Below are 5,789 nucleotides of genomic sequence, written 5' to 3'. Positions count from 1 at the left end.
TTTATGGATATGGCTTGTTTGCAGCAGTAGCTTTTAAATTGCTGCCCCTTTGGATTCCAAAAATTACTTCTACCTGATATATGTCATCTTGAATTGCTAGTACAGACTGTTCAGTGAAGCCAGTTTCACAAATTCAATGCTCATGAGTCAACCCAAAATCATAAGGACTTTAATCCTAAACCCTTTTTTTTTTTCTGTTATCCCATATGTTAGTTTGTTTTTTTCATTTTTGAGTCTTGATGTTTCAGATTTTCCAGTTTATTCCTGGAATGTTAGTTGCTGAATAATGAAAAGACAACTGAGAGCCCCACAATCCTAAAAGGTGATGCTTGAAAAAATAATACAAAAACAATTGTGAGATGAATGATGAAAATGGAATTGGTGATTGTATTTAATTCAGCACTAAACCTAGCAGAAATGTGAACTATGGCTCCATTTCAGTTGTATGGGTATTTCCCTGCTGCCTTTTCTGTCACCAGAGACAGAAAAGCGTTCAAGTGCAGGATAGGTGGGTAGACTAGGAATGTAACCAAGCAGCTGCACCCCGTGCATTAGAAGCAATTTTGTTTTAATCTGATCTCATCAGTATTTTCCTAATTGTGTTTTATGTAACCATGTTCTAGATCAACAATGTGTAATTATTAGCAAGAAAGAAACTGTTCACTAGAATATGGGGGCACAGGGATTTACTTTCGTATCTTAAAACAATACAAATATAATTTGTATTATGTACATTCTGAATGTACTCCTCACTGAAAACTGTGGAGCTTTAGAATCTCAGACTCTTAAGCAAACAATCTACATACAATAGGAAGGACAGGGCTCTGTAGCTGCATGAATTCCCGTACCGTGTCTTAGCAAAGTGTTCCTGGAGGTAAACTACCTTGTTGACGATCGTAGGAAAACTTCATTTACTTACATGTTCTATCAAGAGCTTCTTCTTGTATTCCTGATAAAATTCATACGGATTTTTCCTTTGTCTATAAGCTTAAGATCTAGCAGAAAGTAAGTTTAGTGGTGTCAGGGCTTGTTCTTCTTAAGCCAAAACACATGATGGAAATGGGAAGAGATGCCTTTAGAGATACCTTTTAGTGGGTGTCATGTCTAATAGTAATTTAAAATAGAGTCAAATAAAATTTCTGCTGACTTTGCTGTCATTAAAATAAATCTAAGTATCATATTGACTGCTAGAGGAAAAGATGGCTTGAGGGATTCTAGAATTTGTATTACTGATTCTCCATAAGAAACTTTTCTCTTGAAAGAAGATTAAAAAAAACCAAACCAAACAAAAAAAAAAAACCATAACAAAAAAAACTATAGAAACAAAGGAAATTTTTAGTACATAAACCCTAAAATTTCCAAAGAGAATAACTAGAAATTACTTGGAAGGTCTGAACTGGTTGGTGCTGTATACACAAAGGAAGTGAGGATGACAAGCTATTTTGGTATCTCAGCCTAGCTCCTGAAAACCACTTCTTTATTAGCATTCACTTCAGGAGGTCTCAGTATTTTGCTAAGCCCTTACCATGACTGAAAATGCCTGGAAACAACATTCCACTGGCACGTAACTTCAGTCACCAAGGTCTGAGCTCGCTTTACAACAACATGGTGGTTTGTCACGGCATTGTCACGGGTGGGTGATTTCTACAAGGGGCTGAAGATCAGTGACACAAACCGGGAGGCAAAGTTGGTGCTGCCAGGGGCTGCGACGGCATCGGTGCTGACCATTGCTGGTCCTCACCTCCTGTCTTAGACAGAGGGCACACCTGACAGCTAGGTAAAACACAGCTGTCAGGAAACCAGGTAAGAAGTTATTTTGCTTGCTGAGGAGGGAATTACCTGTCCAGCTTTTGGTGTCTGAGAAGGGATTTTTGGCCAGCAGCTCCTGTGAGAGGTGGCACTTCTCACAAGGTCTGTCAAATAACCATCAGGACTAGTACGATGGTGAAAGGTGTTTTAGTAGAGTTTAAACCACATACAAATGAAGTCTGGCTAAGTAACTGAATTTCAGGAAGAAAAAAAATAAGTGCCTAGCAAAATCAGCCTGTCCTAGTCCCAGGGTTGCCAAGGGGAGGAGCAATTAACTGTGTTTATTGATCAGGTTATCTACAGGGCTTTGAAGTAGCCATTGCCCCTGAGAAAATCCAGGCAAATGTGAAAACATAGCACCATAATTATCGTGTTTAGTCTGCCTGAAAAATTGTGGATTTTATTCAACTTAAGTCCTTTTTTAAAAAAGGATTGCACCTGTGTTTTGGTTTGTTTTCTTCCAGAGTTGGAGCCATTAATTCTCCAGGAACTGAAATACCAAAATAATACCATCACTTTCTGTGGTATGAAGGAGGAATAAAATGGAGGAGCAAAAGCTGTTTATACTAGCATAAGGAACAAGCTGGCATTTAGCAGGAGAAAGTTCAAACAGATAATACCCAGGGAAAGTTCAATGCTGAATGCTGCGAAGAACAAAATTTGAAAACAAACCCCAACAATTCAATGTTCCTGCCTTAATTTTTCTTTCACTGGCAGGCAGGGTTTATGTAAGTAAATCCTTTTGTTTTCAGTCAAATTGTTCCATAACTGATGTTTCATAGCTGAGGATTGCAATTTGGTTCAAAGTCAGTTAACAAATAGTAAATGCAGAGGTATGTTAAATGTGGAAAAAGATTCAAAGCCCCAAATTCTTCTTTTGACTTTATTGAGGTTATTTGGATCAGGCTTGATAGCAAGACTTATATAAGAAACAGTTGTAAGACTGATAGCTGCAAGCTGTAAAATCCCTTTTCAAAATGCTTTGTTACAGTTTAATTGTACCTCTTTTAGGTTGCTTGCTGAACCTCTGTGCCTATACCCAGTTTGTCTCAGGGGGCATGCCAAATTTGAGGGATTGTTCTGGACACCTGTATGACACATCACACATTTGCTTTTTTCTTACCTAGTGTGCAGCTTGGCACAGGCTGCAGGGCAGAATAAGTTGTGCATCAACTTACCATTTATGGGATTTTTCAGCTGGTTCGTTTTCTTGAAGAGAAATATTAAACAAGACTGAGCCTGTATTAGCTGCAATTTACCCATCTGTAAAGTGGACTTGACATTTTGTAACTTATCAGCATGGGGTGAAAAGTCGCTTACATTTCAATTGACATTGACAGGAATTTTAGCTGCAGTACCTTTGGCTGGCTGCGTTGCTAGGAAGAGAGAAGAAAGTTAGGAAAGTGAGATTCTTGTCTGACTAGCTTGCAGTGGAAGTGGCACCGCAGCTCCTGCATGAGCTGAAGTGCTTCAGTCTGCAAGGGAAACTGCCTGCGAGAAGGTAACTGTTTTCTGCGAATTCATGTGTTTAACTCCCCTGGTGGAGGATACAGTGCCTACTGCAGACTGCGGAACCAGCCCACTGTAACCACCCATGGGGGCAGGTTTCATTTTGGAAAGGAACAAAAGTGAAGTTTTAACTGAAGGTGGGTTCTTTTTTGTTTAAAAACAGGATGTATGGAAAAAGTACAAGCAGTGGCAAATCTCATGCTAGGCTACCTGTCAAAACTTTCCATGAGCCATTATCAGCTCCTGAAAAGCTTCACCTGAAAGCAAGAACCTTTGAAAACATAAGTACTGTATATATAACCTGTATATATATACACATATACATATATATACATACACATATATATATGTAACTTGTCAAGTTCAAAGCCTGGGAAAGAAACAGAAGATTACAAAAAGCAACAGTTACTCTCCTAAATAAAACCAACCTTCCAGTCTTTTATCTAAAATGCTAGACAACCATTTCATGTGCTGTAATTTGCAAACAAAATTATTTGGCTTTGTGAAAAGGTTTCAGACTTGAAGCTTAAATTTCTTTTACTTATTTGTCAGTGTTTGATTTTCAGGCTAATTTGTGAATTTTCTTTGTTTGTTCTCACATTATTAAAATGGTTGCTTTATGTATAAAAAATAGTTTCATAAGTCTGGAATAAATATGTAGAAACGTGCAGTATTTCATCTGTCTCCTCAAAGCATCTTTAAATTAAACTTCAAGAACAAAGATGACTACATTAGTTCATGTATTTAGTGAAAATTCTGAGAAATACTGAGTCACATTTTGTAAATATTAATTTCAGGGGGGTTGTTGCAATTCACAGCAGAGATTCTTTTTGCTTTTTTTTCTGGAATGAACACAGAAGTTTCACATTTGATGCCTGCTCCTTTTCATGTAACTATTCTGCATTCAACTTTTGGCTACAGATTATTTGCATCAAAGTAAACAGCATTAAGACTTAATTCACTGCAGTACTGCTAATAAACACTTGTTTTTATTACTGAAACAAATGTAAATGTATAGATGCTACACAGTCACTTCACACTCCTTGGTTTAAGATGTTTTGAAACACTCTGTGATGTATTCTACCTCCATGCTGGGCATGCCTTTTAATAAAATCATACTTCTAAAGAACTTCCTGACGGGTCACCTACATTTTATATTCATTGCTCTCTTCAAACCCCATTTAATTTAAAGCCTTCATTATTTATGTGAATAGAAAGTTACAAAGTATCAGAACAGCCTAAGCAGCAGCCGAGAGCCTCCTCCCCTTCAGCGATGCACTTCAGTCCTGCCCGCCACCTTTTCCCAGGAGTGATAAGGAATCCCTGTTGGAGTTGCAAATGCCACCTGAAGAGTGACAGCTGCTCCCATCCCGCAGCCCAGCACCCTCGAACCCTGCCAGCACCCAGAGCAGCATGCCAAAGCTCGGTCTACAGGTTAGGCAACCTTTCCATACCAAAGCCTTCCCTTCTTGGCATCCACCTGGTTTTCAGAGGCTGGCACAGGAACCTGGGTGTTGACATTAGGGAGGCCATACTTGCAAAGGGGAGTGCAGTGGGGACCTGGGTGAGGAGGAAGAGAACAGGGAGGATGGGAAGGGACGATTGCTTGGGATAGCAATGCAAGACCCTCATCTGGTCTCCAGGCCACCATTTGGGCCAGCCTAACTTGTATTTTAACGTGTTTTTGAGATACATCCCATTCAGAAACGTTTTCAGTGCTTTTTTTTCCTAAAAATGACAGGCAACCATATAATATATGTTGGGTTGGGTTTTTTCCATCTTCATTTCAGAGGTTTTGTGAGAGATTTAACCAATTAGATGTGTTTTTAATAAACAAATCTAGAGGCTCATATTTCTTTTCTTTTGTCCTTAAAGTTGGAATGCTGTTGTACGGACAATTGAAAACAGCATAGTCCTAATAGATTAAATCTGCTTGCACTAGTTTTAAAAACACATTTTGGCTCTTGTTATCAGCAGAAACAAATTAGTCTGTAGAAAACAAAGAAAATACATACATGCTAGGATACAGCTCAACTCTAATTAGCATTAAAGGTCCTCTCAAAAGTTTTGGGGGTTTGGTTGGGTTTTATTTTAATCTCATTATACTTGTACAGAGTTTCTAAAAAGATTTGGGACTTTTAAATGAGATTGAAAACTGTATGGCAAATTTTAAAATCTGGTGTTCTGACCCAGAAGAACCCACATGTAAAGAGAATAGCATTGTCAGAAAAGATGCTGCTTCACTTGGCTCCCCCAAATTTGGACTTGCTACCCTGAATTCAGTGGTCCTCAAAAGCATGGCCTGATGACCACCAGTGATTCCCCAGTGCATAGAACCAGAGAGAACAAGGTTTTAAGTCTAAAAAAGTCTGATGATACTGATGTGTGGGACTGTGGTTCCATTGATCTACAAAGTCTACGAAATACTTTTTTCATCTACATGGTTAGCTTTGAGATTTGAATAGTGGGGG

This window comes from Nestor notabilis, unplaced genomic scaffold (assembly GCF_000696875.1).
Source record: "Nestor notabilis isolate BGI_N333 unplaced genomic scaffold, ASM69687v1 scaffold6857, whole genome shotgun sequence".
NCBI lineage: Eukaryota > Metazoa > Chordata > Aves > Psittaciformes > Psittacidae > Nestor > Nestor notabilis.
Note: the sequence above shows the minus strand (reverse complement) of the source record.